Here is a 12169-nt window from a genome sequence, read left to right as displayed (position 1 = left end):
TTACAATTGGCATTTTCGATTTTCATGAAAAGTCTTGTTGAATATTCTTTTCGTTTTAATTAACCATTCTTGCTTAGCGTCGGGAATTAAGTTCTCTACAACATTGAATGTTCGCAGCAATTTTAGCAAGAAATTTAATTATCGATCTATAATTGAGGAAATATGAAGAAAAATTAGCCAAAAACTTGAAAGAATAGAGCAACGGAGGAAATGTTTCTTTCAATTCCAAACTTGATTTATCGTTTGAAAAATCTTTGAAGTTAAAGTTAGTCAAAAGTATTAATAAATTATAATGGTGGTTTATCGAGGTAAATATCTATATTTTCGATCACAAATAGTCGTGGTAAAAGTTCCTGGTTGTGCTGAAAGTAACTGTCTAACTGAATATTTATTAAAGGGGTTATCCTAGCCTTGGGATAAAAAAGATAAGGAAAAAAGTTTTTACCAATTAATTCATCATTGTTGTACAAAAGTGTCGTGCAGAAAATGCACAATTTCTTAAGGCGTTAAGTGCTAAAATATGTAGCTGTCAAAGTAAGCTCATACACAAGGATTTACACAACAAACACATTTAAAAATAGTCAAAACCCTTTTCAGATCCATATTTTTAGAAAAAGTTAGTCCATGGTGTGGATTACATGCCGTAGGCCATGAAACGGTACTGTAAAAACTACTAAAAGCCACGTAAAAGTACGCCAGAGATATTGAATTTTATATCCGAGATGGTACTAGAGAGTTTTATAGGAGCTCGGGTAAAAATTGGATAATGGGCGCAGATCCGCGCACTTTTAGGTGACATCACATGTCTCGAGACACGAATGACCAATTTCAACCAAACTTTGTACGCGACAGTCCTCTGATATCCGGACTATGCCACGTCTGTTTTCCATAAAACACAATATTAAATTCCACCTTCTTGTAAAAGAATTGACCTTCAAAATTTGTGAAAGTAGTATTTTCCGTGTTTCCTGCATTTTTTATTTCCCCATCTAATACCTATACTGTCTTCGAAACTCTCAGTGAAAATATGCCCAACTAATGTCATCATGATCTCAATGAACCGGCAATTTGGCAATAGATTTTACAAAAGCACAATTACGTTCTGATAGTCACAAGGCACAGACAAAAGTACACACTGTAGCATCAAATGAAAGCAGAGCTTTACTTAATGCAGCAATTATCGATTATTTAATTATATTCAACTGTATGAATGTATATGTGTATATGTTGCTTGGCATTACTACTGCCCCTTTGGTATACCACAAAATATGTTCCTAAATAGTTGCATACATGGTCAGGTCACTCAAAAAACCACACAGACATATGTTTATAAACATTTGCACATAGTCTGGATTTCTGCAATATTTCTGCTTTCACATTATATTGCCAACATACACTCACAACCAATATGCCTTCTATGTTTGCTTGTTTCCAGCGCTGTGCAACTTCTGCTCTTCTGACATTCACCTTTCTACTTCCTAATTTGCGTCTTCACCTTCACATCTGCCTTCAACTGCAGCACTTCCTTTCATTTTCGAGGAATTTATTTTGTTTTGTTCAAAACTTGTTTCACTAGGTGCAAGTGAGCGCACCTTGCATTGCACTTACATTCAAAATTTTCCATTTACAACACACTAAACCAAGAATAATACTACGTTCATTTCCGGTAAATATGTTTACACTGTGAGAAATTATTTCTCAGCTACATGCTCATCAGTTTTGAAGTTTTATGAGTAGAATTTGATCCAAGTTAGTTGAGATTTCCGAACATAACTATATTGTAATCTTAAATGTTTTAAATTCATCTATTAGGCTTATGTTATTTTCTGGATCTCTACAGCTTAAAATCGTCGAAAATGGTTTTTACTGATCCTTCTGATGTTCCAGCAATGCCAGTAAGATCTCTCACTGTTAATTGTCGATTCTCTAGCAACAGTTCCTTTATTTTATGGGCATGTTGATCACCAGTTGATATTGGTGGCCATCCTGAACGTGGTTCGTAGTCGACAAGACAAGACAAACGTGTACTAAACACCAAAAACTAGTTTGATTGGCACAAAAAAAAAATATTAAAAAAGTCTTAGTATATTTTGTTCACAGTAGTATATACCGATGTATAATTTTTATAAACATTCTAAACAGAATACAATCTGTTATGTAAATTTGAAGATTTATAACCTGTTTATGCAATTTACATGTAGTTATTTCAATACTTAATCCTCAACTTCCTCTTCAAATTCTGACCTTAATAAATATATTCTCACAAACCGCAATTCCCCATTTGTTCTGATTTACCTTAGGATCCATGTTGACAAGCATCGTACTATATGTATGTCTATATACGCACAACATATATATGTACATATACACATACAAATGCAGTCAATTGGCAACTCGCTTAAGGCGCTCAATTGGTTGTGCATGAACAGTTACTGCTACAAGTCGACATCCATCGTCAGTCGAAATTGAAATACAGCAAACTACATACCCGCTTTGCAGCAAGCGTGTGAGTTGCAGCGAAATGCGCATTATCTAACATATCATACCTACACATGTATTCCAATGCAGATGTTTGGGCGTGTGGTTCAGTTCAGTTGATGCAATTTGCAAGTTTTCGCTGTGGCATAGTACAAAGTGAAAATTATTGGGCTTGCGGTTATACAACCTACATATAAGTCCTCGGTACATATTTCGACAACTGCAAGGATTTAAAAAAAAATTTTTTCAGTAGTTCAGTGCGCCCAATATGTTTGAACAGCTGGAGTAATGTGTTCAGTTCACCACTCTCCGGAAAATATTTTTTATTTAGACGATATTTTTATATAACTATATAACTTACATAAATATATAAAAAAAAATCAAAAAATCCTAAAGAAAAAGGCTTGAATTGTATAAAAATTTTAATGTAAGTGTTCTGCCCAATATTTATTTAAAAATGCGTTTTGACTAAATTTTTTATAAAACAACACACTGTTCACAAAATTCTACACTGCCAATACATATGTACATAAATAGTTAGCCGACCATACAGAGCTGGGGTTTAACATAGTTAGCGACAACCCCACAAGCAGCGCAGCACCGTTAAAAACAATTGCTCCTCGGTGCATTACCGGCAAAAGTGGCTGATTTGTAGCTTATCACGCCAAGTGTGATAAATGAAGTTATACATCCACTCCGGCACCTCTCAGCGATGGTGTTAGTGAAATTACTTTGCACGTCAAATCCCAACACGAAGGTAATAGGATTGACGTACGTAAGTATGTGTTGTTGTGCAAAAACATTGGAAACATTGCAATTCACTATCGGCTAAATTCACGATTGGCGTTGGCGGCTGATGGCTGCCGGTTGATGGACAAATCTGTTGCATCACTTGTGCCTCAATCTAGTGTGCAGGTAATGCAATTTGAAAGGAAATTGCGATGCTTACTGGTGCAAGGCCAATAAATGTTTGTGGAAGTGAGCAATAATTTCTTTTACCATACAACCAAAATAACATAGACAAGTGTGAGCATAAATACATACTTTGAAATTAAATTTTGTTGGAGAAAATCTAATAGTAATTTCTCGGAAAAATACTTTATTGGCTCTTCCACTCACCTTCACCTGGTGTTCAAGTTCTTTGTGGAATGACGATTAACTGAGGAAAAACAATTTATATTTTAGGCACTTCACCTCGATTTTTGGTAGAAAGTCATACTGACATTCTCCTTGCCAAGAAAATGCAATTCAGTGTATAAATTTTTTAGGACGAGAGATGAGTATACCAATCCGTTTACCGACATTTATTTCAGAAAGTCTCTATAATTTTTGAAGAGAAAACTTAATATATCCTGTTCAGAGTATAAAAACATTAACATTAAAATGGACAATTGAAAAGGTAGTATTTTAGTATTTCTAAAAGATTCACAATGACCCTGCGATTAAACGTGCTCCACGGCGTATGAGTGCTTCATCTTCCTCACATGCTTGTGTTTTATAAAGGGTGATTTTTTAAGAGCTTGATAACTTTTTTTAAAAAAAAAACGCATAAAATTTGCAAATCTCATCGGTTCTTTATTTGAAACGTTAGATTGGTTCATGACATTTACTTTTTGAAGATAATTTCATTTAAATGTTGACCGCGGCTGCGTCTTAGGTGGTCCATTCGGAAAGTCCAATTTTGGGCAACTTTTTCGAGCATTTCGGCCGGAATAGCCCGAATTTCTTCGGAAATGTTGTCTTCCAAAGCTGGAATAGTTGCTGGCTTATTTCTGTAGACTTTAGACTTGACGTAGCCCCAAAATAGTCTAAAGGCGTTAAATCGCATGATCTTGGTGGCCAACTTACGGGTCCATTTCTTGAGATGAATTGTTGTCCGAAGTTTTCCCTCAAAATGGCCATAGAATCGCGAGCTGTGTGGCATGTAGCGCCATCTTGTTGAAACCACATGTCAACCAAGTTCAGTTCTTCATTTTTGGCAACAAAAAGTTCACCGCCATTCACCGTAACGGTGCGTCCAACAGCATCTTTGAAAAAATACGGTCCAATGATTCCACCAGCGTACAAACCACACCAAACAGTGCATTTTTCGGGATGCATGGGCAGTTCTTGAACGGCTTCTGGTTGCTCTTCACCCCAAATGCGGCAATTTTGCTTATTTACGTAGCCATTCAACCAGAAATGAGCCTCATCGCTGAACAAAACACGCGCGCGAAACACATTTCGAACCGAACACTGATTTTGGTAATAAAATTCAATGATTTGCAAGCGTTGCTCGTTAGTAAGTATATTCATGATGAAATGTCAAAGCATACTGAGCATCTTTCTCTTTGACACCATGTCTGATATCCCTCGTGATCTGTCAAATACTAATGCATGAAAATCCTAACCTCAAAAAAATCACCGTTACGTGAGTATTTACATTTATTACAATGTTTATTGGTCTTATTTCGCAGGCAAGCAAACAAATATACGCACATAGCTTGTATGTGGCGAATGAAACTGTGTGTGTATTTGCTCTATTACACATAATAATGAAGTAATGAAACGCTTATTTGCATTTTGTTAAATTTTTATGGTCGGCATATGTGCTTAGGGTAATTCAGCATTATTCAGCATTTAACAAAATTGCTTATGCGACAATAACGCTAAACTTCTCAGCAAGCAAATTTATTTGCACGCAACTTTTAATATTTAGTCGCACGCATATCAGTTAAAGTACGAGTATGTGTACGAGGTGGAAGTGGAAACAACTAAATAATTCAGCGAAACTTTTGCGATACCGCAAAATTGCTGGAATGGTATTCCATACAATACCAGGAGAAAATAAATGGATTATTCCCAGAAGGGGTTTAGTTTATATTATACCATTATATGTCAAATAATATATTCTTTCAATTGCGTAAAAGTGTTACCTTGAAAACCGGGTTGATACATATTATATATTTATATTATTAAACTCTGTTAGGGTTTCATTAAAGAATTTGGAAGAATAAACTTCGGTTCACACCTTCAACTTGGTAAAGTTGGAGCAGCTAAAGTACAAAAAATCCGATCAAACAAGGGTATCAAGTGTAATCAAAAGCACTGAAGATGATTTGCTGTCAGAGTGAGGAATGCGTATAGCTTGGCTACGAAGAGTGCCAGAGAATGAAATAGTAATTTTTAAAATGCTATCAACGAAGCGAAACTGGAATGAAAAGCCACGTGAAAATTGCATACGTATGCATAATTGTTGTTTTATTATACAGGTTTTCCAAAAAGTAAAGTCTTTTTCAAAAAGATAAGTGATAAAAGATAACCCATTAAAAAAAAGCTCACATTAGCTGATTTTCTCCTTACATCAGCAAAAAAAAATCACAACAAAGCAATATTGACATAAAAGTGGGAAAACTCATTTAGACCAAAACACGCTCAACCAGAAGTTGTTATCGCGCGCACATGCTGCTGCGCCATGTTTGCGCTAACCGCAGGCTGCAGCCAACTGCCCGCCACGCTCAAATGAAAACCAAAACTGTGGAATATGAAGTGTGAAGTGATTGTTTTTGTGATGGTTGCAGGCTGTGGACAAACAACCGAGCGATTTAAGCAAACAAAGGCTCACACAAAATATCACAAACATTAGCATAGCAACAACTACAATCGTATGCAACGCGAGATATGCGGAAGTGAGGGTTGGATCCTTTGGAAAACCCGTTTACCAATACTATGAACCCATCAATCTCTGCTGTTGCATGAATAACAAAAGAAAGGCGCAAAAGCATTAGTTAGCCATTATGACTGGCAATGGCGCATATAACCACCAAACTAAATTGCACCGTGGCAACGCATGTGCTGGAGTGGATGCATGAATTCCAAAACACAAAGCACACATGTCAGCGTGTTAAATGTGTAACAGCTGGCACTTTTGCTGCGAACGAATACAAAAAAGTATATTAAGTAAGCGAGGTGGAAGGAAGAGTGAAAAGTAACTTGTGAATAATCCCTACAGTCCGATTTGTTTGAAAATGTGGGGGTTGAATATTCTCTGCATTTTATACTCTTCTGTTTCCTTTTGGCATGTCTGAAATTGAAGAATTTGGATCCTTTTGCCAATATAGAAAATTATCTGATATTAATACAAATCAACTTGCCAGACACATGAAAGGGTGTAGAAGTTCCAATTGATACTATATATAAAGATCTAATCTGTCTTCAGAACAATTTTCAACACAAAATCCCTTTAGGTTATGATAAATATATTTTACTCAGTAACATGACAAAACATTTATCATTTTTCTTAGAAAACTTTTTTACATATAAATTTTATTTATTTTCACAAACTTACCAAAACATATATATGTAAGCACAGGTATTAGCCAGAAAATCCTGCAAAAGAGAAAAATTATTAGTTAACATATGTTTATGTGTAATGAGATAAGGACAACAATACCAAAATTGCTAAATGAAAAACTAATTGCTTTACAGAAAATTGGGAAGAATAAATTACATTATAAATAATTTATTGATAATGGATAGGTGTATATGTATATATTAGGTTGTTAAATATCTCCCTTCCGCCTTTTTGCTCTTTATTCAATGCTTTATAAAAAGTGTTACAGTGATCGGATTTAGTAAAATATGCGCCGTTTCGTTCGTTAATCTGCGTCCCCAGTCTTTTTTGGGTATGACTAGAAGTTCCAAAACAAGTAAACCTCAAGCTGTCAATGCCGCAACCGAAGCAATAACAATAACAATTGATGGTATGTGCTGTGTGACTGTTGAAGAAGCAAAGAAAAACATTTTTTCGCCACTCACTGATGTTTTCGCCTGTTTCATTTCATTCTCCGCTGTTCCTGTGAACTTTTTTCCAACACATACAAATGCAAATGACAGCAACATGTTGCAGAGTTTTATTTTTGTGCTTTTTCCTGAAGATTTTTCTCAACTGACCCTAAAAGTTTTTTGATTGCTATTTGGCTAATTTGCGCTCTAACTGTTAGTTTCAGTTTGTGTTGCAGCCACAAGGCGTTAATGAATTTTTCCGCACTGATTGCAACACTTCATTTCTGCAAATTCTTTATTTAAATTCGTTTGCGTTTTCACATATTCATTACGGAGGTCTGACCAAACTTTAGTTGAAGTAACATAGGAGTATGCAAGGACTATTAATCAGATGGAATATATGCACAGAGTGAAGCAAATGGGCCTGGTCGCGAACGAGGGCAAGACTAAATATCTCCTGTCGTCAAACAAACTGTCGTCGCACTCACGCCTAGGTACCCACGTCTCTATTGACAGTCATAACTTCGAAGCCGTAGTCTATTTCGTCAATCTTGCCTCCAGCATTAGTACTACAAACAATGCCAGTCTCGAAATCCAACGCAGAATATCTCTTGCCAAAAGGTGCTATTTCGGACTAAGTAGGTAATGGAGATGTAAAGTCCTCTCTCGACGAACAAAAACATGTTCATAAATCTGTTTTTTTTTTTAATTTAATGATTGAACGATAAGCAAAATCGTAGGTCGTAAAACCAATATAATTGTGAGAAATAAAATTTATAAGAATTGAGTTTGCTTATACAGAGTTCACAGTCGTATGTGAAACCATGAAAATAGAGCTCCTTTGTTCCATCTTACAACTAAAACAAAAAAGTTCCTTGTGGAAAATTCAAATTTCCTGAGGTGCATGTTCATTTATGAGTGTGAGTGTTCATTTATTTTAAAAATCTTTATCAGCTAAAATTCCGACCAAAAGCACCCATCAGATGTATGTATGCCCTCCTGCATTCCTTACGATACCTTGATTTGCATTGTTTCATTGTGTTGGTAGTGACCGGTTTGAACAATTTCCTCGGAGATTACGCTATTGATTTAAATAACAATTTATGCCGAATTTAATGAAAATATTTTATGAAATGAAAAAGCTTTTCATACAAACAATTGGTTCATTTTCTTGAATGCTATTTATAACCTCAGTCCCCTAAACAATCTCATAATATTCAAGAAAACGCTCAACAAAACACTCAACAAAGTGGCGCCTCACGAAGGTGTCTGCTCATTAAAAGGGGGTTCCAATTACTCAGGTTGGGAACTAAAAGACACTCACTTAAGTAAATAATTTTAATTTCTTCACAAATTTATTCAACTTAATTAGGATACAATAATAAACATCAACATAGACACACACACCCAAATACATATATTTTGAGCAAAGACTCAGCTTAATTTGCACAATTTAAACACGCCCCAAATATCCGCAAGCAAAAACTTCCGTCTATTATGTAAACCACCACCTTTTGTGAGAAATCTAAATACATTGGAATAAGGTCGACTCAATCCAATATACAGCCTTTACCCTTGGAAATGACGCATATAAAAATATAAACTTGTACACTTACAAAATTTCATATACCGTCAGCTGTTGAAGGGAGATACATATATATGTTATATAATAAATATGGTATAAAGGTATATAGGTATCTTTTCAGAGCACAAACCATGCATACCACACATACATATATATATATACTCACCTCACTCAATTTCAGTTGACAATTATAACTTCCTCTGTCTTCTACCCAACTCCCATCCTATCTGTCATACTACTCTGTTACATTTACTATATTTTGTCAGTTTGTGTACTTAAGGGTAATAATAAAGAAGTGACCATCCTGCCAGACAAAGCAGGTGTAAAGGAAAATAAACAAAAACCGGAAAAGGTAAAAGTAAATTGACAAATCCTATGCCGTAAGCTTAAGCGGCTTTGCTCATTTTGTGTGTTCGTTTGTTGTTTGTTGTTTGTCCTTCCCAACAACTCTTTTATTAAAGTTGATATACTGATATCACAATAGATAACATTCTCTTTTAAATTATGCATTTCCAGTAGAATTATCATTACAAAATCACTGAAAATGGTAGTGAAGTTCTTTTTATATCTACCTGACCTATAGGCCAGGTATTGAGTAACGCAAACCTTTAGATAGAACGATCTAAATAAAACTTGGTTTGATTGCAAGTGATTTTAGACTCTAAGAAGACAAATCAAAATTTCTAAAATCACTGCTTTGGTATAAAAGAAATGATAGAAGAACTCGAAAAAAAGGTATTGGTACCTGTACATGGGAGTAAGGGTAGTATCGGCACGGTTTTATCTATTATCTATTTCATTAAAGTACCTCACATACAAATCTCGAAGCAATGTCAGCCGGATGTTCGAAATTTTATGAAATTGATATCTCAGGGCTAGGTCAAGTTTTCACCCAATTATATATATTTTAGACACAAAGATACACTGTTATGAATAAAAAACGTTCTCATTTTCATTGAGATAACTTAAATATTTGGCGATACATCCAGCATAAAGTCATTTGGAAGTTTGCAAATCTTTAAATTAATTATATGGAGACTCAAAGAAGTATTGACCCGATTTAAGCCATTTAAATACACAAAATTGTCAGGAAAGCATTCTCTATTAATTCTGATGCGTATCGCAATCCTCTATTGGAGCTACTGTTTCGTTACATTTTTCAAGAACTGTTTTAGTTACCGCCTTTGACTATATTTCTTCGACTGGCTCTTATTCATCTGTGATTTCTTCGCTTTCACACCACGAGTATCATCTTAATCCGGCATATTGCCTTTCAGCGATTTCAGCCGCAGTCACTGCACAGCTGGAAGTGTTGTTGCACTCACTCATACATATAAAGGGTGATTTTTTAAGAGCTTGATAACTTTTTTTAAAAAAAAACGCATAAAATTTGAAGATAATTTCATTTAAATGTTGACCGCGGCTGCGTCTTAGGTGGTCCATTCGGAAAGTCCAATTTTTGGGCAACTTTTTCGAGCATTTCGGCCGGAATAGCCCGAATTTCTTCGGAAATGTTGTCTTCCAAAGCTGGAATAGTTGCTGGCTTATTTCTGTAGACTTTAGACTTGACGTAGCCCCACAAAAAATAGTCTAAAGGCGTTAAATCGCATGATCTTGGTGGCCAACTTACGGGTCCATTTCTTGAGATGAATTGTTGTCCGAAGTTTTCCCTCAAAATGGCCATAGAATCGCGAGCTGTGTGGCATGTAGCGCCATCTTGTTGAAACCACATGTCAACCAAGTTCAGTTCTTCCATTTTTGGCAACAAAAAGTTTGTTAGCATCGAACGATAGCGATCGCCATTCACCGTAACGTTGCGTCCAACAGCATCTTTGAAAAAATACGGTCCAATGATTCCACCAGCGTACAAACCACACCAAACAGTGCATTTTTCGGGATGCATGGGCAGTTCTTGAACGGCTTCTGGTTGCTCTTCACCCCAAATGCGGCAATTTTGCTTATTACGTAGCCATTCAACCAGAAATGAGCCTCATCGCTGAACAAAATTAAAGCGCGAAACACATTTCGAACCGAACACTGATTTTGGTAATAAAATTCAATGATTTGCAAGCGTTGCTCGTTAGTAAGTCTATTCATGATGAAATGTCAAAGCATACTGAGCATCTTTCTCTTTGACACCATGTCTGAAATCCCACGTGATCTGTCAAATACTAATGAATGAAAATCCTAACCTCAAAAAATCACCTTCCCGTTAATATCAATTATCAGCAATTCTCAACAAAAATCAACGCATTAAAAAGGGACCTTTTGTTAACGCATGGATTTGATAAATCCGCTATGCCGTTGAATTTGTCAAAAAGCATTGAACACTTAAGGCATTTTCCGCTACTCACCATGTTAATTTCAAGCATGCAAAATATGAATTGTGCTAAATGGGAGGTGTACGAAAAGAAGAGTTATAGTAATAGACAAGCCCAAAGTGGCGAATTGTCTGATCTTGCTGGAAGCAATTAGGACTAAGACGAACTATATTGAAGGAAGGTAAAATAATCATTTGCCTGTTATTTTACATACAGCGTTGTGGACAGGTTTATTTACGGATTTATGTCAAGTTCTGTCAGTATGTTCAGTAAGGTTTGCCAATTCATCGTGATTAACTTTGGTGCAACACCTAGAATTTGCCCAAGACTATTATGCACATTTACGTCCGTGGGTAAGTAGCAGGTAAGTAGTAATGGTGCTGTGGACAGAACACAGCATTCTCGGAAGAGACAAATTTTTGTCTTATTGGCTTCATAAAAACAAATTATAGTTATTAGGGAGCGTGAAATGCTCGTGCGGTTCAGAAATCGCAATTGTATCTTCAGAGACCAACGTATTGATGCGATGTGGTTTGGCGGCAACATCGGATCTTACTTATTCCTAATTGAGGCAGGATATGTTACTGGCTTTAATACCGAGCGGTATAACACCATGCTGACTGACTTTTGGAATTCTTTATATCCAACAATACGGTGCACCGCCTCACGTTTTACATTCTAAGCCTGAAAATAATGCAAGCAAAGTTTGGAGACTCATTAATTTCGAGAAACGAACTAGTTAAATTCGGATTTATTAAATAAAAGGTTTACGCCAATCAACCTGTAACGCTCAAGGTGCTCGAAGAGAACATTAAGCGCACTATAGCCGCAATTCCAGCCGAAATTGTGCATCGAGCCATCGAAACCTGATTCCTCTAATGTATCGTTTTTGTGCTGCATATTTTCTTACTGTGATTTTTAATTTTTCATCACACTCAAACGCCCTCACTTTCTTTTGATGAGCTCGCGGAAGCCATCGGCTTTCTTTCATGACATACTTACATACTACATAATAATATAT

At 35.9% G+C, this 12169-nt stretch overlaps 1 long non-coding RNA gene across 1 annotated transcript in view; it reads right to left on the bottom strand.

Moving 5' to 3' along the window:
• Positions 1 to 12169, bottom strand: part of LOC125776856 (uncharacterized) — a 45270-nt gene that overhangs the window by 27027 nt on the left and 6074 nt on the right. Inside the window, exon 2 of the long non-coding RNA XR_007422029.1 lies at positions 6806 to 6846. This is a non-coding gene — a long non-coding RNA (uncharacterized LOC125776856). The remainder of the gene's footprint in view (positions 1 to 6805; positions 6847 to 12169) is intronic.

Source organism: Bactrocera dorsalis, chromosome 2 (genome assembly GCF_023373825.1).
Source record: "Bactrocera dorsalis isolate Fly_Bdor chromosome 2, ASM2337382v1, whole genome shotgun sequence".
In the NCBI taxonomy this organism is placed as follows: domain Eukaryota; kingdom Metazoa; phylum Arthropoda; class Insecta; order Diptera; family Tephritidae; genus Bactrocera; species Bactrocera dorsalis.
This window is presented reverse-complemented; position numbering and strand designations above follow the sequence as displayed.